The 25,734-nt window shown below is 41.9% G+C and overlaps 1 long non-coding RNA gene across 4 annotated transcripts in view; it reads left to right on the forward strand.

Moving 5' to 3' along the window:
• Positions 1-16,395, forward strand: part of LOC115077629 — a 68,095-nt gene extending 51,700 nt beyond the window's left edge. For 2 of the 4 annotated variants that reach the window (XR_003852977.1, XR_003852976.1), the window contains exons 6-7: positions 6,217-6,284; positions 11,018-14,281. This is a non-coding gene — a long non-coding RNA (uncharacterized LOC115077629). Of the gene's footprint in view, positions 1-6,216; positions 6,285-11,017; positions 14,282-14,773 lie in introns of those variants that run through there. The other 2 variants (XR_003852984.1, XR_003852982.1) reach the window with 2 other exon arrangements.
• Positions 16,396-25,734: the final 9,339 nt, after the last annotated feature.

The following is a 25,734-nucleotide window of genomic DNA, read 5'->3' on the forward strand; positions in this document are numbered from 1 at the left end:
TCAGATATCAAGATATTGCCTATGTCGGTACTCGGCAGTCAATCATGAAGGGAGTAATGAGTTGGAAATTTAAAAATATTCAATCCTAGCATAAGGAATAAAGGTATAATCCTACAGCATTAAATCCCTTAGGATTATAAGGGATCAGGATGGGGTGAGTTTGGAACAAGATTGTCCATCCAGAGCCAGATCAAAAGGAAGGTTAAAATCACTTTCTAAAACAAGGCGAAGGTCTACCTCAAACAACACCACTTCAGCAAGTTCCTAAAAAAAGTCGGGACATTCATACACTGGAGTATAAGAAGGACAATATTACTTTTATCCACCTACCACTTTGTTCTGATCTCTGAGACAGCACGCTAATATCTGAATATTTATTTAGTAAGATAGCCACCCCACCATTTTTACCAACAGCAGGTGAGAAACAACATTCTTTCACCCATCCCCCAGATAATTTAATGGATTCATGATGAGACAAATGAGTTTCCTGCAATAAACATTCATCAGAGCCTGTCCTTTTTAAAAAGGATAAAGTTTTCTTTTTTTTAATAAGTTTAATATTCTTAGCCTTTGAAGAAAATGTGCACCCAACATGTCACAAAAAGGGTTTCAAAATCACATGCCAATAAAAAATAAAAACTCTTATTCTCAGTAAAGACAAAAAGAGAGAACATTTAAGCTGTACCTTGTAATATTGTGCACATAACAGAACCAAACAACAACAGAAGAAGAAGGAAAAGAAAAAACTCAGCCTATCACAGACTACAACGTTAGAAAGCATATGGGGAAATGGAAAGCAGAACAAGATAGCCCATAGATCCAGCTACAGAACCAGTTAGTAAACAATCTAGTGCCCTCACATTGAACAGTAAATATATATGTACAGAAAAATAAAAACAAACAGGTAAAAATTGAGAATCATTAGTGCAGGGTCAACAAATAACATGTCCCCTCAATAAACCATAGCTGTTTCATATAATTACCAACCGTAATCAGAATATTAAAAAAAAAAGGTAATGCATCAAAGAAGTCCATAGCACTCACTAGAAAGTAATGAGAGCAGATAGTAAAGAAAAAAAAAAACTACATCCTCTGAAGATGAAGTATTGAGATGCTAGACAGCTATAGGAGCTTTTACACCAGGAAGGAAGATCATCACACATCCATGTTGCTGGCCGAGCTGCTCGCCAAAAATTTGCACAATTCAGATAGGTAAGTGAAATTCCTGGTATTATTAGAGCGTTACATGCATTCGCGAGGAATAAAAAAGTCAAAATCTCGTACCCAATGCCTTCAACTGTGGTAAGGTAAGGTTTAGGTAGTAGTGTAGGGGTTAGGGGCCACTTTTACATGCAGAGTGAGATGTACGAACAGAACAGTGCACTCTTGTGAAGATTTGATGCCCTTCAGAGTGAGGAAACTCTCACAGTGAGGAGATTTGCATAATGTTCTCTCAACCTAGCTTGATTTTACCCAGGTAGAGAGTCAATCAAGCTAAGTTGAGAGAATATTGTGCAAATCTCCTCACTGTGGGAGTTTCCAATTATGAGGGCATTACCAAAAAGTTAATGCAGTAATACCTGTGCTAAGATAATCACATTATGATAAATAGGCTATTGTCATAAAAGATGTCCCTATCACATGCAATATTTACTAAATTTTGATAAATCTAGGCCTTAGAACAGGGGTCAGGAACCTTTTTGGCTGAGAGAGCCATGAACGCCACATATTTTAAATATAATTCCATGAGAGCCATACAATATGTTTAAAACTAAATACAAGTAAATGTGTGCATTTTATGTAAGATCAAACTTTTAAAGTACAATAAGTCTCTGAAAATATTACACCAGGCCTTAAGACACCAATACATCTCCTATTAGGAAAACGGACCAAGTCAGGCTGCTATAGAGTCCTACACAGAAACTACACGCCAGCAGAAAACCTCACCTGAATCACGTGCTGACCCTCACCTAACATAGAATAAAGAGACCAAAACGCATAACTAGAAGCATGTAGAAAAAACTGAATTGGAAACTGCAACAAGCCAGAGTCTCTGTATGCAGTGTAACAAAGGAAAAAAGAAACATCACCCATCCTTATAAAACAAATCAAGAAATATAAAATCATCAGCAGTAAAACTGTACTAACAAAAAGAACATATTTCGAAACAGCTGATGAGTGGAATATCCAATAATTAAAAACTCATATAAAAAATTTCCAGATACCAACAAAATATTTCAAAATAGCAGACACAAAGACCCAGTAATGAAAAATAATAAGGATACAAAAAATATTTTGCTCTGCATACCTGGGAACATTTGATATCCAGGTATCCTGAGATTGTTCTGAATTAGCAGGAGGAGGGGTGGTTTGCTTGGAACTTTCTCCTCTCTTAGTCACATACCAGCGCTCTCTCTCACACTGGCTCTCAATTACACACCTATACACACATGCTCTCAGTCACTCACATATAAACATGCTTTTTCTCTCTCACTTATATAGGCTCTTAATTACACATTTACACACATGCTGTCTATCTTTTCATGCTTACACACACACAGGCTTTCAATCACATAAATACATGCTGTCTTTTTTTCTCTCACACACAGACTCTCATTCACATGCTTACAAACATGTCCTCTCTTTCTCTCATTTACACACAGGCTCTCAATCACATACTCACATGCTCCATCACCTAAACCAGCTCTCAATCACACACACAGACACACATGCTTTCTCTTACTTATACACACAGGCTCTTAATCATACATACACATGATCTCTCTCACACACAAAGGATCTCAATCATACACACATACTCTTTCACACAAACAGGTTTTCAATCACAAACTTACACATACAGGTTCTCAATCATACACTTACATTCATGCTCTATCTCTCACAGGCAGGCTCTCAATCACAGACATACTCTCTTTCACATATACAGGCTCTCAATCATTCACATACATGCTATCTCACTCACACACAAAGGATCTCAAACACACATGCTTACTCGCTCATTCACTCTCTCCCCCACCCCCACCCCGGGAACTCGCGGCAGCAGCAGCCTCCTCCCAACGCTAACCTCCTTCATTTTCAGCCCTCGCGGAGGAGGAGTCCCATCGGCCGCGGTTGAAGCTCTTCATTTTCCTCCGAGCTCGCTGCACAGTCTTCTTTTCGTCGGACCGACGCTGACCACACTAGTGTGGTCTCTTCTTCCCGCTCACGCACCCGATGCTTACCGCTTCCGGGCCACGGAGGGGGGGGGCGGGAAGAAGAGAGCATGCCGGTGCCGCCGACTCCAACTGTTCTGCCGTGTTCTGCCCGGGCTGACAGCATTTTAAGCCCGGGCGGAGAAGGAGTCCCATCGGCCGCAGGGGTTGATGTTCTTCTTCATTTTTCTGCGCGCCTCTCTTCTGCTCTTCGGGCCAACGCTGACCACACTAGTGTGGTCTCTTCTTCCCGCACACGCACCCAATGCTCACCACTTCCTCTTCCGGGCCGCGGGGGGGGGGGGCGGGAAGAAAAGACCATGCCGGTTCCGCCGACTCCAGCTATTCTGCCCGGGCTGACAGCATTTTAAGCCCGGGGGGAGGAGGACCGGGGAGCAGCTGGGTCAGCGGGGGACTGGAAAGTGTGGCGACACACTGATTTAGATTTGTCTGCGAGCCAGATGCAGCCATCAAAAGAGCCATATCTGGTTCGCGAGCCATGGGTTCCCGACCACTGCCTTAGAATATTATTGGTTTTAGAAAATGAAGAATATTTAATTATGCAACTGCTTGATATGAAACTGCATATATTCAGCAAGAACTACACATAGGGCCTTATTTTCTACACGTATCACATGCAGTAAGAGACGTTTCGCACGCGAAATATCCCTTTTCGCGTGCAATACCAAAATGGGGGCGGAGTCAGCCCCGAAAGAGGAGGAGTCGGGGCATCACCAGGGCCGACTCCACGAAGCTGCCACGGACGATGGAAAGGTAAGGACCTTTTCGCGTCCTATTTCGCTCCCAATAGCTACACCTCCTATGGTGGCGCTATTGGGTGCGAAACCAGCAGCGATCGCAATCGCTGCCGGCTAGCGCAGGCCCGCCCCTCATTTCCTAAAGTATCGCAGGCCTGCGATACTTTAGAAAATGAGGCCCATAGTAGTCTATATAGAGCAACCTACTGGGCCTGACGATGATGTAAGATGATGAGTTTGCAACTCAAAAAGGCAATGTATGGATTAAAACAATTAGATTGTGCATGGTACATAACATTTGACTAAATAGTTTGTGACAAGGTTTATCCTCAAATGGAATCTGCTCAATGTATTTATATTCTGCATCAAGGAGAAGAATATACTATATTGTCTATTTACTATATGGAGAAGATATGCTAGGAGTAAAAAATGACACATTTTTACAAGATGTAAAACTTTTCTAGAGACCAAAATTGAACTAAAAGATTTAGGACAGCCAAGTCAAATCTTAGACACTGACAGAGAGAAATGAAGACAAAGAACAATTGTCAGCCAAAGAATTAGTTTGAAGAAATCCTTAAAAATATTGGCATGAGTGACTAAGCTAGTATTGACACCCATTGAGCTAAACATAAGAATATAAGAATTTGCTATACTGGGTCATATCGAGGAACCATCAAACCCAGTATCCTGTTTCCAACAGTGGTCAATTCAGGTAACAAGTATCTGGCAAGATGCCAAACAGTTAATAGATATTATTTTGATATTGCGCAGTATTAAGTAGTGGCTATTTCAAAAGTCTACTTGGTTAATAACAGCTTATTGACTTCTCCTCCAGGAACTTTCCAAACCTTTTTTAAACTTAGCTATGGTAGTTAACTTCACATCCTCCGGCAATGAATTCCAGAGCTTAATTGTGCATTGAATGAAAAACATTTCCTACGGTTTATTTTGAGTGTTTTACTTACTTCATGGAGTGTTCCCTAGTCTTTGTATTTTTTGAAAGAGTAAATAACTGATTTACATTTACTCATTCTATTTAATCATGATTCCGTGCTGCCGCCACTGGAAGCTTTTTCTATGCCCTTCGGGGTATTGCTAGCCTTGAGTACCCACTCCTCGTGGGCCCTCTGCTTTCTTTCAGGTGCCTTACAGGGATCAGGTACTCGCTCCTCAAGGGCCTGCTCTCCCTGCCTCGGTGCTGCTACCAACTTCTTCAACCTGGTGAAATCGCATACTAACATAAAAAATCTAGTGAGTAATCTAACGCTCAGTCTATCTCATCCACAGTACTGCCTTGCTGGGAAATCTGCACCAGACTTCCCCTATACCAACGGGGTGAGAAGGGTCCCCTCTGCCGAGGGTCCTGCTACAACCAGACTACCTCACTATTGCCACCTCTGGTGGTACACTTCAAGCTGTTTAATAAAAGAACTAACTCTGGGTTTGTGCGTCTGCGTTTAGCCCAGTACTGTGGCGCCTCACGGGGCTCCTCCCTGTGGGCATGGTCATCTGCTTCAGAACCCACGAATCCACCCAAACACCACTTAACCAAGATCTAAGTTTAGGAACCATAAAGTGGGTGGCTACACAGGTGGAGTTAAGTTGAGCAGAGCCCCATCCAGCGGTGCTGTTTATGTAATGATGGATTCCCCTTCAATCTATAACATTCTGAGGGGAGCTGTCCCTAAAAGAAGTATTCTAGTAATACACCCAACCCTCTTTACCTGTGAACGAATGAACACAGGAAGATAAAACAGTACAATGTTTATTATTTCAAGATCCAGGGCAGCAGTAAGAAAAATATGCATAAAGGTTTAAACTTAGACATTACTACTACTATAGTACTATTCGACATATGCAACACTATAGAAAAACATATGAGACAGTTCCTGCTTTATAGAGCTTTCTATCTAATCAAGAAAAACAAATCCAGTGGTTATATGTGGGAAATACAACAGGTCTGGCTCCTATTGCAAAGTTATCACAATTTGCACTAACTTACCTCTTCACATAGGTAATTAGTGCAAATTGTGATAAAATGAATATTTGCATAAACCACACCCCTTTTGCTATCGCATGCGATACCGCATTTTGATAAATCCAGGCCTTAGATTGTAAGCCCTCTGGGGATAGGGAAATACCTACAGTACCTGAATGTAAACCGATGTGATATCTCAGATCAAATATCAGTATATAAATAAATGTTTTGATATAAAATTGTTACCAGGACATCTCTTTTCCAGAAAAGATGTACAATCCTGAGGGATAATTGAAAGGAGAAGAAGAATTTTCTGGTGGCTGAAGAGGTCTGGTAAGTATTCCTGGTTGGGTAATATTGGGACTTAAAAGTTTGGGGAAAGATGGAATTGTGGGGTAAATTAATTTTTAGAGTGTGTGCTTTCATTAAATGCTAGGATAGGTAGATAACTTTTAATGTGTATGTGTGCCTTGTTCAAAAAAAGGGTAGGAAAAGTAGATTATTTTAGTGTGTGTGTGTCTCTCTCTTGATTTTAAAGAAAGATTAGTAATTTCTTTTAATTTGTTGTGTGTGTCTTGATTAAAAAATGACTAGGAAAGGTAGGTAATTTCTTTTAATTTGCATGCGTACCTTGATAAAAAAAAAAAAAAAAAAGACTAGAAAGAGTGAGTAATTTCTTTTTCTTGTGTATGTGCAGTGACAGGAAAAAAAAGGCAAGGAAAGGAAGATACTTTTTTATAGTGTCTTTGTTTCCCTCCCACCTATCCCACAAAAGAGGACAAGAGATATTTTCACATAAAAAAATCAATCAGGAATTTATCCAAAACAATGGAGTTATCTAGTCCTTATCAATTAGATTAATTGTTCCCTTGCAGGTCATTGCCAAATTAACATTAAATACATTACATAAATTTAAAGAACTCTGATTTACACATACCTACTCCCATTGCAACCTAAGGGCCTGATTTTAAGATTTAAGCACGGGTGTAGATTTGTGCGCGCAACCCGGTAGGCACAAATCTATGCCTGATTTTATGACATGTGCGCCCAGCCGCATGCATTTTTTAAATCCGGGGTCAGCACGCGCAAGGGGGTGCACCTTGTGCACGCTGAGCCCCGCAGCCTTCCTCCGTTCCCTCCGAGGCCTTTCCGAAATCGGAGTGGCCTTGGAGGGAACTTTCCTTCCGCCCCCCCCCCCCCACCTTCCCCTCACTTCCCCTCCCTAACCCACCCCCCAGCCCTACCTAACCCCCCTTACCTTTAACTTAGAAGTTGCACCTGCCTCCGGGCAGGTATAGGTTGCGCGCGCCGGCCAACGTCCGGCCAGCGATCCCGGACTCAGCAGCAAATGGCAAATGGCCGCTGTGCCTGGAGGCTCCGGCCCCACCACCGGACCTTTCCCAGTGCCCGGAGAAAGTAGCGCCTACCTTTAGGTAGGCACTAATTTCTGAAAGTAAAATGTGCGGCTTGGCTGCACATTTTACTTACTGAATCGCGCGGGAATACCTAATAGGGCCATCAACATGCATTTGCATGTTGCGGGCGCTTTTAGGTTCAGAGGGGTTGGACGCGCATTTTGGACGCGCTATTACCCCTTACTGAATAAGGGGTAAAGCTAGCACATCGAAAAAGCGCATCCAAATGCCGGCTAACAGTGCTCTCCGTTGGAGCGTACTGTATTGTATCGGCCTGTATGCTAGCATTTAGAGAGAAGTAGTACAATAAATTATAGAGATCTAACTAAGCAGATATTTGCGATTAATTTGCCTTATGGAGGGAGATCACGGTGAGCTGGGCTAGAATTATTCCGATCGGAAATATCCAATCTGCCTCAGATCAGCAGGATTTAGATATTTTTAAGAAGCTTGTGTCCATCTCTTTCCTATGTGTCCATTAAGCTGCTGACAAATCAAAACTGAACCTATCTGCAAAGCACAGTGTTGTTAAAGATCATTGTTTAATGCAAACAATAAAATACCCTTGAAACAGGTGACGAGTGTTCGCCGAAACATTGGGCAATGTCGGGGGTGGACAATTAAATATGCAACAATAACAGCAAGTTTATTTTTTCTTTAAGATAAGTAAAGATAATCTTTTTCATATTTTTTGAATGAGGATGTTTTTTTTTTTGTTAGAGTGACATTAAGAAGAAGTAAAGATTTTTATATACTGGTCCGGTCGGTGAAGGAGCATTAGCGCTATTTTCTGAGACTGCTTAGGGCCCATTGTGTGTCGGGAAGCAGTAGATTACATTCTTTGTGCACTTCTTCTAATACCATTGCCAGTATTTTTAACTTTTTATTCTTGAATTGTTTGAGTCTATATATATATATATATTTATTAAATATTGATATCTACAAGTATTTCCCCTCTTTTGATTGCATTGGTTTGATTTATTTAGTTAGAGTGGATAAGGGGAATAGAACAGCACCCCTATGCGGAAAGACTAAAGAGGTTAGGACTTTTCAGCTTGAAGAAGAGACGACTGAGGGGGGATATGATAGAAATGTTTAAAATCATGAGAGGTCTAGAACGGGTAGATGTGAATCGGTTATTTACTCTTTCGGATAGTAGAAAGACTAGGGGACACTCCATGAAGTTAGCATGGGGCACATTTAAAACTAATCGGAGAAAGTTCTTTTTTACTCAACGCACAATTAAACTCTGGAATTTGTTGCCAGAGGATGTGGTTAGTGCAGTTAGTATAGCTGTGTTTAAAAAAGGATTGGATAAGTTCTTGGAGGAGAAGTCCATTACCTGCTATTAAGTTCACTTAGGGGCGGATTTTAAAAGGGCTGCGCGCTTAAATCCTTCCGGATTTACGTGCGCAGGGCCCTCGCGCGCCGGCGCGCCTATTTTACATAGGCCGCCGGCGCGTGTAAAGCCCCGGGACGCGAGTAAGTCCCAGGGCTTTCGAAAAGGGGCGGGAGGGGGCGTGTCCAGGGGCGTCCCCGAAACGATGCGGTGTTTCGGGGGCGTGCCGCAGCATTTCGGGGGCAGGCCCGGGGACGTGGCGCCGGCCTGGGGGTGTGGTCGAGGCCTCCGGACCAGCCCCCGGGACCGGAGGACGGAGCGGGTCTGCCGGCGACGCGCGCAAAGTTAGGGGGGGGTTTAGATAGGGCCGGGGGGGTTTGTTACGTAGGGGAAGGGAGGGGAAGGTGGGGGGAGGGCGAAGAAAAGTTCCCTCCGAGGCCGCTCCGAAATCGGAGCGCCTCGGAGGGAACAGGCAGGCCGCGCTGGGCTCAGCGCGCGCAGGTTGCACTAATGCGCACCCCCTTGCGCGCGCCGACCCCGGATTTTATAAGATACGCGCGGCTACGCATGTATCTTATAAAATCCAGCGTACTTTTGTTCGCGCCTGCTGCGCGAACAAAAGTACGCGCTCGCATATCTTTTGAAGATCTACCTCTTAGAGAATAGCCACTGCCATTAGCAATGATAACATGGAATAGACTTAGTTTTTGGGTACTTGCTAGGTTCTTATGGCCTGGATTGGCCACTGTTGGAAACAGGATGCTGGGCTTGATGGACCCTTGTTCTGTCCCAGTATGGCATTTTCTTATGTTCTTATGTTCTTATGCTGTTTTTTGTTGAATAATAAAATACCCACACACATAAGTATGTGCAAAACAATTAACTGACCTTTAGATGCGTTTTGCTCCCTATATTTTATTATTTAATAAAAACAAAGTAGCATAGACTAGATTTTATCCTGTTTAAAATTCTGTGAAGTTTAATATAAATTATTGTAAGCAGCATTCAGAAAAATTTCCTGGATTTAGGTAGAGTCCACATTGAACATTTAGCAACAAAAGTTCTTGGTTTTGCATTTTTGCCTAACACATGAATAAGGCACAGTAATCATACATAATGCTTGTCTCTTTCTAACATTTTCTTTTTCTTACCTTAATGACAAGGGAACAAAATTGATTCCGTATTAAAATTGCATAAATCTCTATAGATCCATGATGTGTGGGAGATTTGGCACATTTTACCTTACACAGGGACAGACTTCAGTTTTAAGAAGCTTCTAAGAAGATGCATTTGAAAGTAATTAAAATCTGGTGATAAATGCACAAAGCACAGTAATAATTTAAGATGTTTTATTGCAAGGCACAGACATCAATTGCGGTGTACTTGATTTAAAGCACATTTTATATCAGACATTTTCTTAAATTCCACATGCAGTACCATTAACAAACATTGTTTTAAAATCAGTTGATCAACTCTGCCTGCTAAACCTTGGAAGATGTATCTTAAGAAACAGAGCAACAAGCCTGGCACCCAGGATCTACCTTTTCATATAAATGTGATTTCAGTTATAAATGTTCCAGATCTCCATAGTTGGCAAAAGTTCCATATTCTCTCGGGTCATATGAGGCTGACTTGGGAAAACAATAGAAGTTGCTTGGTCTAGCAGATTTTTTGCATAAAAAGTACAAAAAGTATATAACACCACATTTCTAAATTTGTACAGAAAGGTAAACATGATACTTCAGATGATTTTGATAAAAGAAGTGGCCAACTTTAGGGGAAACAAAAAATTACTGACAGTGAAGGGTGCCTTACCTTTATTAGTTAGGCCTTGTGTAAGGATAAAGACAAATAATCCAGCTTAAGGCATTGGCCTGGATAAAGTCTCATGTGAAAGAGAAAAGGGTTTCAAAAAGTCGACATCAGATTAACTATTCAGCTATTTCTGAGAGATAGAGTAATTACAATTATTTTTACTTATGCAAATTGCATTGGATTATCCAAACCAGTAAAATAAACATGGGCAATAATAGTAAGTCATAGAAAGAAAAAAGGAAATCTGTTTTATCAGTTATCTGCTGTTGCTCACTGCATTAAGTGAATTGGATCACTCCATATCTTGTCTCATGTCTCTTGTGTATTTTACAGTGCTAAAAGTTCCTAATGTGGTTAGTCTCATTTTGACTCAAGATATATCTTTAAAGCATGTGTAGTGTCCTTCATTTTCAATTTAAACTGATTTTTCATCCATAAATTCCTTGATTTTTCCAAAAGTGACAATTGGTTTAAACCAATTTCCACCCTCATTTTAGGCTGATTAAAGAGCAGCTCCAGAGCTCCATATGCAGTGTCTTGATTATCTCAGCCTTGATCGCCACCAGACCTGGCTCAAGCTTACCATTGGACGCCTATTCTGCCTTCTCCCTGGACGTGGATTAATCAAGCTTTGGCCTACCTTTGCTCGAGCGCCCTCTGTCTTTGCTCCATTGGCGCCCGAGTTTCCAGGACATTATCCAGTCCAGAGTAGGACTGCACCATCTCTCGCCTGCTGTCTCTGAGCTGAACTAATTTCTCCTGCAACTCTCTACAGAGGCCCACGTCCTGCCGGCCCCGGCACCCAAAGGCTCAACCCGCGGGGAACGAGGGCTGGTATAGGTGAAGCTCCAGCGGCCTCTGCCTATCAGCCCACTACACCTTCCGGCGGTGGGGACTCGTAGGTCCTTGCCTATGGGTTGCGTCAACCCCATCTTGGCCCAAGGGTCCACCTCTGACGCAACAGAGAGGAGCAGCACATGCAGAGAGAGACGTGGGGCACAGTTCAGAGAAGAAACTCAGAACAACTACTCTTTCACAGAGTCTGTTTAAGTGCCATTTTTACTGGAAAAAGGACACTGAGGGAAGGTATAAGCACATTTAAGATTGAATGGGATGTGGTGTATGTGAAACTTACAGTGGTTAAATGCAAATTTGAAGATGTTTGCCCAGGTAAGAGACAGGACAGGAGATAATCATAAATTTTAGCCAAGGCAACAGAATGTTTTCTTGGAATTTGTTAGAAAAAGTGTGAAAGGCTAAAGAATTCTGGAAGTGTGAGAAGTATCACATTTGAAAACATTAGTCTCTTAGCTATGAACTAAAGTGGTACCGTAGCCCATAATCATTATTTGGGGATACAATACCTTTTAACTTCCTGGAAGGAATATTGTTCTGGGATATTGTCATTATCCTCAGTAAAATCCCAGGTAAAATAAATGTGCAGTTTGAGAAGGCAAGGGAAGAGCCAACTTCTTCTTTAAATAAGCACTCCTAATCTTAAAGCTGGGTTGTGTACTAAAAATTGTAAAAATTAAGTAAACCTGATAGTTTAAATTCAGAAAAGGAGAATTTATGTGAAAGTGTTTTGTTTTTTTAAAACCATAACAGTGAATAGAAACAGAAAACATAGAGAGGGAGAAAATAGTGATCCATGTCTTTTATACAGCTTCAATATAAAAGGATCAAAGGTGTTCTAGATTAAACATGTGTAAAACTGGAGAAGGAAAAAGTACAGGATAATTTGCAGTGGCAGGACATAAAGGTCCCATTACAATCCAAAGCTGCACTTGTATTATCTGTATAGGTTACAACTTTAAAGACTTTAGTGACAACCTTGAACTGAGACAGTTTAAACATACAACATGACAGGAAATCTTCTGTGTGCTTGAGTCATAAAATGCGTGCCAAAACCTTCCACTTTGTTTTAATAAAAATTATGGATACTTTATTATCATATTTTTTGAAGCCGTAGCTAGTATTAAGTGACACCAAGCCAACGAGACAGCATTTAAAATACACTTTATGTTCCCTGAGCTGAATATACGAATATTGGTATAAAAAAGTTATAAATAAAATAAATAAATAAAGACTTTATCACAATAGCATAGTCGGAAAACCTATTTTTCATTTATTTAAAGTACAGCGTAGGAGAAGATCAGCACATTTTGTTAAAAAGAGTTCCTGAGATAGAATCGACCAGTGCTTCTCAGCTAATCAAGCAGTGAAAGGAAACAGCGCCCCTTATCATTGAAACTGTGTACCCTACCTAACACAAGCTTGTCACACTCAAATTATTCAAATAAGGACACAGGTAAGTGTACACTGGTCACCAAACATCTAGCTAGACCAACCTTCAGAGAGTTTTAAAGAAAAATAAAGGACACTCACTGACAGAAAAAGTAAAAGGAGACAACAGGAGAAAGAGAGACACAAATAGTGACAGAAAAAGTAAAAGGAGACAAGAGAAAGAGACACAAATAGTGACTCATTTATATTTAGCAGAGAAGACTCCTAGTAATCTTTTCAAAGTATCATTCATCAGCTGGTTCTAGTAACAACATCTGGAAAAAGAGTTAACACACAGAATTGGCTTCTTTAAACAACTATTGATTTAAACCTCCATCTTTAATAGTCCACTGTTAAAGGAGAGGACTAATATAGGACTTATCTGATAGTTATCATGGTTTATATTCAAACTGGTTCTCTTAGTTCCTGGAGCTAAGGAAAATAAGAAAAGAGTTCTTATTAACATTTATATAAACATCTATTATCCTGTTTTGTTGTTAAGATATTATTCATGATAGAAAAAAACATTAGTAATTCTTGCTTGAAAATAAAATCAGTCTTGAAGTATATTGAATGCTCTAAGGGTGGTGTTCATCTGGTTACATTTAAATTTTGCATTTGTAATTTGAATTCTGCCCTCCCCCTCTACCCTGAGGGATCTGCCTAGATGGAAAGACTCCTACCCCACAGTGCGGTATATTAAAAACGTTTAAATAAATAAATAAATGTGCTGGGTGGGTTTTGGACCCATTTTAAGGGAGACCCAGTTGGAAGGAGAATTCCATTTCTGCCCTCCTCTTCTTGGTTTCCTTCATATGGTGACTCCCCTAATAAAATCTGAAACCCCATTTTCATTATCGCACCTTAGCCACTTTAGCGGAGGGGGGAGGGGGTGGCGGTCACCATTTTACGCCAAAAGGGCGGAGGGTTAATTTATAACATTGTCAAAATCTGACCCTTCTTTTCTGAACTCACCACGAGACCCTTATCCATTCTCTTTATTTATTTTTCTTATATTTTTATTTTTTTTATATACCGACATTCGATCTGAGATATCACATTGGTTTACATTCAGGTACTGTAGGTATTTCTACTTGTCATAAGCTGGTATTCTCTTATCTCCTTTTGCTTAGATTATTGTAACTTGTTCCTCACAGGTCTCCCAACAAGCCATCTCTCCACTACAATCTATATCCTAAATTCAGCTATGCAAGTTTCATCTTTTGCCAAAGTCACTACACTCACATAAACCCTCTTCTGAATTCACTGCATTGGATCCCTATCTGCTCCTGAATAAAGTTTTAAGTTTAAGCTCCTCTTTCTCACCTACAAATGCCTTCACTCTGCAATACCTGACTAGCTCTCCTCTCCTATCTCTCTCTACACCCCTCCTCATGCACTCCACTCATTAAACAAGTCACTCCTATCTGTGCCCTTCTTCTCTACCGCCAATTCCTGACTCCATGCTTTTCACCTGGTTGAGCCTTGTGCTTGGAATAGTCTTCCTGAACTGGTGCTTCATGCTCCCTCTCTCACCATGGTTAAATCCCATCTAAAGACCCACCTTTTTGAGGCTGCTTTTAAATCTTAGGCCTGACTGTCAGCTTTTAGCCTCATTAACTAACCTTCTTTTTCTTTTTAACCATTGTGTTCCTTTATGAAATTCCCCAAGTCTCTTGTCATCTATGTTTGTCTTATTAGATTGTAAGCTCTAATGAGCAGGTGTTAACTTTTTTGTGTGTTGTTTGTACAGCACTGTGTATGTGGTGTAGCACTATCGAAATATTAAGTAGTAGTAGTGGTAGTAGTAGTAGGTTTATACAAATATATTTGCACAGCTCTTAGAGGTGAAAATGCATAAGCGCTTCACTCCTTTTAACTAAACATTAGTTAGAAGTGAAGTTGCATGTAACAAATACAGAACTTGCTACATTAATGCTTACATTGTCTTCCTTTCTTTTGCATAGGTTTTAGTATTTAGACCAATCAGAGTATACTTTTCTACAGCTGAGTCACAGCTGATTTTTCATCAATCATGTAGTTTGAGGAGGTGGAAGCAAAGTAAGAGGTAGAACCACTTCAGCTGCAGGAGAAAGAAACATAACTGGAACCACAGCAGCTGCTAGAACTGGACCTGGATCTGTTTCAGCTGATGCTGAGGAACCACTGCAGAAGTCTGATGAGAAGTGACCAAAAAAGCCTGCAGGTCATGATCTTTCCCAAACAAAATCTACATCAAGCATACATCCATTTCCTTCCATACTTTCATTTGGGAGCATCCCAACAGCAATAAATAAATAAGTAAACTGCACAGGTAAAAGCAACATCCTCTAGGCCCTTCCAAGAGCACAATATCTTCATTAGACTAGTTGCTTCAAAGATGCCATGACAAAAAATATCAAGAAAGTTGAAAAACAAGTCAAATGTCTTCATAAAGACATAGGGAAACTCAGTCAGAGCATCTTAGCAATGAGATTGTTCAGACTTAAATCTCTAACCACTGAGGCAAAAATTGATATGTTCATGGAAGATATGAGAAATAGAATGAGATATGTGATTGACATTCTTAGGCTACAGTTGGAAACTTCCTCCCAGACTTGATCAAACCCAAGGCAGCATGATCCCTGAACTAGAGGTGGTCTTCCTATTCATGATGGCCTTCCTATTCATGATGGCCATTTTTACAGGAAAAGTCTCCATCCACAAAGTGACCTTTGTCCTGGTAACCTCTCTGGTTTTCATGGCTGGACTGTTTGCTGGATGCACTCTGTTTCTGGATTAATTAGCCTTAATAATTTGCTGGGTATATTTTATGCACTGATTCATTATTCCAGACATTCACACAATTATCCTTCGTTATGCAGCTTCTTATTTTTACCATTTGAACCATAGATGAAACAACAATGGTTGTACCTAAAATGATTGTGCATTATATTCTGTGCTGATTTTCTGCTAGTTTATGTCAGGGTACCAACCTGGAATCTTTTAGAACTTGCTTCTATTTCCCCATTGCAGCTGGAGTGGAAAGTAGAAATTGCCACTGGCCCTGGCCTTGAACCATTTTTTGTTTTTAGAAAATTACCACTGCTTACATTTGTTTTAAAGCACTTCTGAATGCAAACTATGGACATTTGGGGGATAGTTTTGTAACTGCCCTCATTTGTGTATAGTCTACGGGTACTTTTTACCCACAGAATTTACACTAATTTTCAAAGGGAAATTATGCACATACTTTCCCTTTGAAAATTATCCCAAGAAAACTATCCACACATATTTACACTTGCTAATGTGTGCATATAGTTTTTCCAGGAAAAATTATATACATAATTTTGACAATGCCAAAGTATGCATGGAGTTCTAAACCCCACCCCAACCTCATCCACAAACATGCCTCTTCCCATTGTGAATAGAGTATGAGCATACAGACCCTATACATTATTTTAACTGCATATAGATAGAACAATTTTTAAAATTCATATTTCTGCATGTAAAACACCGTATTACCCATAGAAATGGCTTTTAAAATTACCCTCTTGATGCATGTTATATTTACTGATGTCTTTGAGAATTATTTTACAGTAAAGGCAAACTATTTAGGATTTTCATGTCTTGTCTGCTTTTTATTTTTTATGCTGGCAGTTCCTTAAATTAATATACATCTTTTCTAACAACATAGATGACTTCAGGTTTTTTGACTTTGCTAACAAACTCTGAAAGACCAGAAACCAAAAGAGATCGACATTCATGCTCATCAATTAAACATGAAATTATGGGCCTCATTTTCTAAAGTATCACAGGCCTGCGGTACTTTAGAAAAATGCGGTAATGAGGGGCGGGGGGCCGAAACGGGGGGGGGGGAGGTGGTCCTGCGCTAGCTGGCAGAGATCGCACCTCCGCAGTGTGATCGCTGCTGGCGTCGCGCCCAATAACTACACCATAAAAGGTGTAGTTATTGGGCGCGAAATAGGCAGCGAAAAGGCTCCTTACCTTTTCGCTGCCTGCGCCTTCTTTGCAGGGTCGGCCCCGGTGATGCCTCGACTCCTCCTCTTCCGGGGCCAACTCCACCCCGATGACGCTAGTGCACGTTTGCGCTAGCAGCGCAGGCTTGCGCTGATAGCTCAAGCGTGCGCTAGCGTTAGAAAATGAGGCCCTATGTATTATAGAGGAGAGGAAATGGGAAGCATTCTGTGAAGCAAAGAGATCAAATACAAAAGCTGACCACACTTCTCGTATTCATACAGAAGAACATATTTTATGAAAATTACAAGAAAATTAATTCACAATAGGATATGTTTGGGTCAAATTTCCCTAACTCCAGTGGGAGAGAGGAGGGGGGGTAGGAACAATATAGATTGGATCAAATTAGGGAGGACAATGGAGATCTGGGAAAAGCTGAGATGACCCAAGTGTCTGTAATGTGATGCGCTGACACAAAGCACAACTGTGTTACTTACCTATGCGATGTGGTAGACAGGAAATTATCCTAACCATGTCCCTTTTTAATCACAGTCGCTATTTTCGCTATATTTATAGAATTTTGATAAATCTAGGCCTGAGTAGCAAGTTATTCAGTCATACAAGGTCAAAAAATTTTAAAAAATCTATTCAGTCATATTCAAATATAGCCGGTTAGGTTTTTCAGTTATCAACTATATGTAGCTGGATAACTTTGGTTGAGTATATTCAGTGGTACATATATCCTGCTAAATATACAATTAATTTTAGCCAGATAACATGTCCTCTGACTGGCTTAGGGGTAGATTTTAAATACTTGTGCGATCGCGTACTTTTGTTTGTGCACCAGGCGCAAACAAAAGTACGCTGGATTTTATAAGATACACGCGTAGCCACGCGTGTATCTTATAAAATCCGGGGTCGGCGCGCGCAGGGGGGTGCACATTTGTGCAACCTGCGTGTGCCGAGCCCAGCGCGCGCTGCCTGTTCCCTCCGAGGCCGCTCCAATTTCTGATTGTGAAATTTGTGATACTGTGATATCTAAACCCCCCCCCCCCCTTCCTTTGTCGGCCGGCAGCCCTGCTCCGTCCTCTGGTCCTGGGGGCTGGTCCGGAGGCCTCGACCACGCCCCCGGGCCGGCACCACACCCACGGGCCCACCCCCGAAACACCGCATCGTTTCGGGAATGTCCCCGGACACGCCCCCTCCTGCCCCTTTTCGAAAGCCCCGGGACTTACGCGCGTCCCGGGGCTTTACGCGCGCCGGCGGCCTATGCAAAATAGGTGCGCCGGCGTGCGAGGGCCCTGTGCGCGTAAATCCGGAAGGATTTACACACGCAGGGCTTTTAAAATCCGCCCCTTAGTGAATATGGACCTCAAGGTACCTCTAATCCATAATTTGGCTGAAGAAGTTAACCTTAAGTTTTTATGTTTTAATGAAATATTGCTTGGGGAAAAGGAATCAGAGGGATATCCAATTGTATGCAGAAGGATATCTACATTACTCGAAGTCCCAGGAGATTAAGCAGGGGTGGGGAGGGAGATGCAGTATTATCTTTCATCATTTTCTGAAGTTAGAGGAGGAAAATTACAAGCAAGTGCCAGAACTGGAGGTTCTTTTGACTGTAAAATTTCCAGGGAGGAATTCATTGTGCTTGATTGTAGACTAGTTTATAGAGCCCCTGCTTCAGATAGCTTTTATATGCAAACATTAGCTGAGCTTATTTCAGAGAATAGAGCTGCATGTCATAAGCTGATTTTCATTAGCAATTTTAATATTTGTGGGCAATCCCTGGTAGCAGGGATGGAAGTTGAATTCCTTGCTTGTATGAAAGTTTTAGGTTTATACCACCAAGTTAAATCTCTGACACATGTTGGTGGCCATGTATGCAAATTAGTCTGATGGATCTGATGGCTATGATATCCGAGCTAACAGTATTATTTGCAATTATATTGGACTAATCATTGTCTACTAAAATTTTCTTTATCCAATTTTGTAGAAAGGCTTTCAGTGTTTGAAACTGAAGTTAGATTTAGAAACATGAAGAATCTAATGAGGGGGTTGATATTTCTAAACTTTTTTCCTGTAGCAAGTCAGCCAACCAATAAGGTCGAGTTATGGAATAATGAGTTATGAAAAGCCTTGGATGTGGTGGTGCCTAAGTTTACTAAAATTGCCCCTTTATACCATGAGCTGTTATATCTCCTTAAGCGGCATTTGCAGCATATTAAGCGCAAACAGTGAAGGCATCGCCCAGCTCAAAATTTATCATTGTAAGGCTTATGCTAAGGAGTATGAAATCATAATTATGCAGAAAAAAATGATTATCTTTCTAAGCAGTTGGTTCCACCTGATAATTGGCCTTGGAAACATTCAAATCCTGCAGAATTTTCTTCTTCTCCATTTTCAATCGCGTTGTTTTCCCTCTGTTGATTTAGTGGTGAATGATTTTGCAGAATTTTTAAATAATAAAATCACTGTTATTGTCTGTACTGCTGTGCTGTATTGCTGGATCATCTTGGGATTGGTTTAAATGATTTTTGGAGCTAATATTCATAAATCCCTAAAATGGATAACCAAATAAGTTATCCTGGATATCCAGTGGGATAAATGTCCCATTAAATATACCTGAATAAAGTTATCTGGCTACCTATAACTGTATAATTTTGAATCTAAGAGCCATCTTCTGAATATAGCCAGTTAGGCCTTGTGTGATCAGAAACTGTTAGCCTTAGCTGACTATATTCAAGAAAATGTAGCCAGTTAAGTGGTGATGGCGATTAAAAAAAAATGTTGCGTATGTGCTTCCTGTGCCAAATTCATAGCCCCCCCCCCCCCAACTCAGCATAAAAATGTCCCCTACAGGCCGAGACACCCCCCCCCCCCCCCCACACACACACACACACACACACACACACACTCTCCAAACCCCTTCTTCATTAGCAAACACTTCGGAGTTGCATACTTCTGAATGTCAGTTCCGTTCCACTAACACTCAGGTTGCTGACAATCCCCTCGGTTTGGGCATATAAACTACAGGTAACACAATTGCGATCGTTTTCTCACTCTGGTCCAGTGTGTTGGATTGCATTGCCTGCAGAATTGTGAACGGAGAGAGATTTGAAAGTTTTTCATAAATAAGTGAAAGCTCTATATTTTGTTGAATATGGACCACCATATAGTTGCTGCCTTTTCAAGTACTTTCTCCAGATTGCCTCTTTTTCTTCCAAGGTAACTCTTTCTTCAGATATGTTAAAAGTTTTCCTATGGCTCTGCATTGACTTTTCCTGCCAGCCAGGCTCACTTTCATGCTCTCCTTACCTCTCTACTGTGTGGGCCTAAAGGAGGTCTATTCAGACCACCCATCCCTCCATTTCCCTTTTTCACTTCCTGCAGTCAGGAGCATAGGAGGAGCCATTTAATGCAGCTGAAAATCACTGTTCTCATAGACCGTGATCTTTCTTTAGCTGTGCATTCATTACTCAGTCCTATTTATCAGCCATTGTGTTGCTGATACTGATTATCTGGGCATAGCTTGTTTCAACATCAATGGTGCAGGAAAGGCTACCAGCAGACAGGACTGGCTTAAGACATGCTGAGGACCTAAGCCTTGTTTGTTTAAGAGGCCACATACAATTACAAAAAAAATGTGTATTATTCTAACAGAAAACACAATTAAAATAGAAATTCTCAAATTTTAAATTTGCATATATACTGGTACATAGGGAAGTTTGTAATTAAAAACTAAGGTTAATATTGAAAGGCTTTGTGGGATAACATTTTGAGTTACTAGCACAAAACCTTCATCATATCCCCTTTCAGCCGTCTTTTCTCCAAGCTGAATAGCCCTTACCTCTTTAGCCTTTTCCCTTTATCATTGTGGTTGCCCTTCTCTGTACCTTTTGCAGTGCAACTATATCTCTTTTGAGCTACAGCGACCAGAACTGAACACAGTACTCAAGGTGCAGTCTCACCCTTCCTCATAATAACTCTGTTTGCTTTTTTTGACTGCCACAGCACACTGCGTTAAGTGTATTGCCATTGCAGGAGAGCATTTTTAAATCTTTGAAAAAGTGGAGGGAGGGACAGAAAGAGGGTTACTGCATAGCGACATTTTTTCATTTTTAAAAGGGTAGAGGGAGGCAAATGATTGCAATGTTGCTTTTATATTAGGGAAGGCCAATTGTTTCTAATCTCAAATGAGGCTACAATTCCTAGTGGCTTAAATATCTTTTATCTGAGTAATTTTTCTTGATTATAAGCATGGAGAAGCTTTATTTCCTCAACAAGGTTAACATCAACATCATCAGAATAGACTTTCATCAGAAACTTTAAACCTTCATAAAGCTGTTTTTCTGAGGCATGTGACTCAATCAATGAGAAAAACAATTCTACAACATTTTTGTATATAATTGTTCTTTTCTTAAAGTCAGTTTCAAGTGCATCAGTTATAGGAATAAAGGATTTCACTTGAAACTTCTCTCTTGAATCTTTCTACAGTATCAGGTGCATCACAATCATTGACTTCTTTTGTTCTTATTTTTTAATTTTTATTCACACATTTGTAGTTCCGGGAGCGATTTCTTGCCGCGAATCGTTTTCGTACGGAAAATGGCGCCGGCAGGAGATCGAGTGCAGGAGGTCGTTCAGCGGGGGAACCCCCGCTGAACGACCCCCGCTGAACGACCTCCTGCAGTCGATCTCCTGCCGGCGCCATTTTCCGTACGAAAACGATTCGCGGCAAGAAATCGCTCCCGGAACCCCGCTGGACTCCCAGGAAACTTTTGGCCAGCTTGGGGGGGCCTCCTGACCCCCACAAGACTTGCCAAAAGCCTAGCAGGGGTCCGGAACGACCTCCTCCGTCGAATCGTTTTTGTCTATGGCCGCCGCCATTTTGCGGCGGCCATTTTGAAAAATGGCGCCGGCTGAAGACAACACGATTCTATTGAGGGGACCGTTCCGAACCGCCGCCGTTCTGGACCACCGCCGGATCCCCAGGTAATTTAAAGCATTTGGGGGGGGGTTCGGGAGGGTGGGGGATTTAATTTAAAGGGTCGGGGTGGGTTTTAGGGGGGGGTTTAGTGTGCCGGCTCACGATTTTAACGATTTTTCACGATAGTTTACACACCCAAACGGCAACAATACGATTCCCTCCCCCTCCCAGCCGAAATCGATCGTTAAGACGATCGAGGACACGATTCACATCTCTAATATGGAGTGAGGCTATCAAATTTGCGGATGATACAAAATTATTCAGAGTAGTTAAATCACAAGCGGATTGTGATACATTACAAAAGGACCTTGCAAGACTGGAAGATTGGGCAACCAAATGGCAGATGAAATTTAATGTGGACAAGTGCAAGGTGTTGCATATAGGGATGTAAGGTTCCATTTTAGGAGCTACCACCCAGGAAAAAGATCTAGGCATTATAGTGGATAATACTTTAAAATCATCGGCTCAGTGTGCTGCAGCAGTCAAAAAATCAAACAGAATGTTAGGAATTATTAGGAAGGGAATGGTTAATAAAACGGAAAATGTCATAATGCCTCTATATCGCTCCATGGTGAGACCGCACCTGGAATACTGTGTACAATTCTAGTCGCAGCATCTCAAAAAAGATATAGTTGCGATGGAGAAGGTACAGAGAAGGGCAACCAAAATGATAAAGGGAATGGAACAGCTCCCCTATGAGGAAAGGCTGAAGAGGTTAGGGCTGTTCAGCTTGGAGAAGAGACAGCTGAGGGGGGATATGATAGAGGTCTTTAAGATCATGAGAGGTCTTGAATGAGTAGATGTGAATCAGTTATTTACACTTTCGGATAAAAGAAGGAATAGGGGGCACTCCATGAAGTTAGCAAGTAGCACATTTAAGACTAATCAGAGAAAATTCTTTTTCATTCAATGCACAATAAAGCTCTGGAATTTGTTGCCAGAAGATGTGGTTAGTGCAGTTAGTGTATGTTGTGTTCCGCTCCAGTGGACAGCCACGGGCGCGGCCCCCTACCTCCACCATGACGGCGACCCGCCGTGGCAACTCCTGACATGCTCCCCAGGGCCGGTGCCATCACCCCGGGGATGGTCTGCAGTCTGGCTGCCCGCTGGGGAGCCGTCCCCGTGCCTCCCTCGCGGAGCTATGCTGGCTTTCCTCCTCGGAGGAAATCCAAGATGGCCACTGCCATCTTTAGGCACGTGGCCATGCCCCCCTGCTGGATTTAAAGGGACCTGATCCCTTTAATGATATTCACCTGCTTCCAATGATCCAAGTAGAGGAAGTATTTAAGGAGGCTTCCTCTGCTCATTCCTCGACTTGGCAACGTCCTCCAGTGCTGTCCAGTCTGCTTGCTTTGGTGAGTCCTTGAGCTTTGGATCCTGTTCCGTCTTGGTATTCCTGGTTCCTGACCAGATTGGCTTACGGTGATTCTCTGGTTCCTGACTTCGGATTAGCTTACGGTGATTCTCTGCTTCCTGACTTCGGATTGGCAAGCGGTGATTCTCTGGTACACGACTTCGGACTGGTGAGCGACGACCCTCTGGCACTCGACCTAGGACTCCTTCAAGACTCCGTCTCCAAGGGCCCACCTAAGTCCCAGCGGCCCGGGTCCCTACGGGCTCCTCCTGAGGGGACCGCAGACCACCATTGGTGAAGACACAGCGTCTTATCTCCTCTCTTCATCGTCTCCATGTTCGCCTCAGTCTCCAGTGCCAAGGGTCAGCTGGTCCTGCCTCCTGTTCTGCCTCGCCACCTGATGAGAGAGCCTATGGACCCCCCGAAAGGTATACCATCCTCTCGTCGGCCAAGGGTCCACAAGCCTGATCATAACAGTGTAGCTGGGTTAAAAAAAGATTTGGATAAGTTCTTGGATGAGAAGTCCATTAAAGGCTAGTAATCAAATTCATATAGGGGCAGATTTTTAAAATTACGCACGGTGGGTACATTTGTGCATACTATCCAGCACGCACAAATGTACACCCGCTTTTATAACATGCGCATGCTGCCGCGCACATGTTATAAAATCCAGGGTTGGTGTGCGCAAGGGGGTGCTCACATGTGCATCTTGTGCGCGCCGAGCCATAGGGGAAGCCCGATGGCTTTCCCCGTTCCCTCCAAGGCCGCTCCGAAATTGGAGCGGCCTTGGAGGAACTTTTTTTTTGTTCCCCCACCTTTTTCTCCCTTCCCCTATCTAACCCACCCCCCCAGGCCTACCTAAATCCCCCCCCCCTTACATTATTTTGTTGAGTTACGCGCGCCGGCTGTCTGCCGGCGCGGCAGGCCCTGACACAGGCCACTGTGTCAGGGCACTTGGCCATGCTCCCGGACCGTGGCCTCGTCCACGGCCCTGCCCATGCCCCGCCCATTTGCAAGCCCCGGGACATAGGCGTATCCCGGGGCTTGCGTGCGCCGCCAAGCCTATGCAAAATAGGCTCAGCATGCGCAGGGGGGGATTTAAGGGTTACGCGCGGTCCAACTGACTCCCTCGAAGGATTTTTGCTTTGAATATACCAGAAAACATTTTTATTATGAGCTTTTGTTTCCATAGCAAGTTTCTTTTCAAATTCTTTCTTTGCCTTTCTTATCGATGTTTTACATATAACTTGCCAGAAATAATGCTGTTTCCTGTTTTCTTCCCTTGTATCCCTTTTCCATTTTTTGAAAGATGTTCTTTTAGCAATAATAGCCTCTCTCACCTCACTTTTTAACCATGCCGGTAGTCATTTAGCCTTCTTTTCACCTTTTGTAATGTGTAGGTAAATGAGGTAAATAAAATAAATACCTGTCTAATTGTTGCTGAGGCCACAGAAGTCTGGGAAGCTCCTGTAGCCAGAGAGAGCCCAGAAGTATGTTGCGTCTGTCAGGCTCAGACGACTTTGCCCGACATGCCTCACCTTTCTCTCAGCTTTCTCCACCAGGGTCGGGAGTATGGCGTCTGTGGCGTCTCCCTGCAACACCCTCCAGCTTCCCCGGAAGCAGTTCTCTCAAAGCCAGCATCCATAGACAGGGTTAAAATAATTATTTTTTGATTTCTAATAGCAAGAACTCCAGTCTCTTTTATAAAAAAAAAACTAGCAACATTATAGACTGTGGAAGACTGGCGGTATGAGGCAGTCAGTCTTTATTATTGATTTGGTTTGAGATAACATAGTAGATGAACCATTTTATCCTGATATTTCGTGGTCACTTCCTCGATCACATGCCACCAAAGCTTCATATCATTCCTGGGTCAGCTCTCTAACCAGTATTCAAAAGCAGCGTTCTTAAAAATGATTACCCAGCAATTAAAAATAAGTGTGCACTAATGAACTGTGAAACAATTTTGGTAAAATGCACTAGTGCAACACACATGGACATACAAGAGGTTAAAGTTATTGAGTTAAAACAGGTTAAAGTTGTTAATACTTATCTGGAGATTTCCAGAATCTCCTAAAGAACTTGTAACAACAAGTTAACACAAAGAATCAGACTTCTTAAATTAAAGTTGAAATTCAACATTTGTTCTCATTAAGAAGTAACTGAGAAAATACTTATCTGATAGTATCTTGGTAAGAAGTATTTCTTGTATAGGAACCAGGTTCTATTCTAAACTGTGTTAAAAATTAGAGTGAGTCACATAGTAAAAATTGTTTGTTTTTTTTTGTGCACCAGAAGTAAATTATTTATCCCAGGACAAGCAGGATGATAGTCCTCACATATGGATGACATCATCGATGGAGCCCTGACACGGAAAACTTCTGTTAAAATTTCTAGAAACTTTTGACTGGCACTGAGCCCACTGAGCATGCCCAGTATGCCATGATATTCTCAGCCACAGGGCTCTCCCTTCAGTCTCTTTTTTTCCGCGTTGTTATTAGCCTTGCATGATAGGAGTTCTGTGAGTTTTTCCCTCAATTTTTCCTCACGGAAAATATAACTTTTCAGTCACAAAATTGTCTACTCAGGTCTCCCTTCGACATACCATTCGGTGAGTACTTTTTGAG

Source organism: Rhinatrema bivittatum, chromosome 1 (assembly GCF_901001135.1).
Source record: "Rhinatrema bivittatum chromosome 1, aRhiBiv1.1, whole genome shotgun sequence".
NCBI lineage: Eukaryota > Metazoa > Chordata > Amphibia > Gymnophiona > Rhinatrematidae > Rhinatrema > Rhinatrema bivittatum.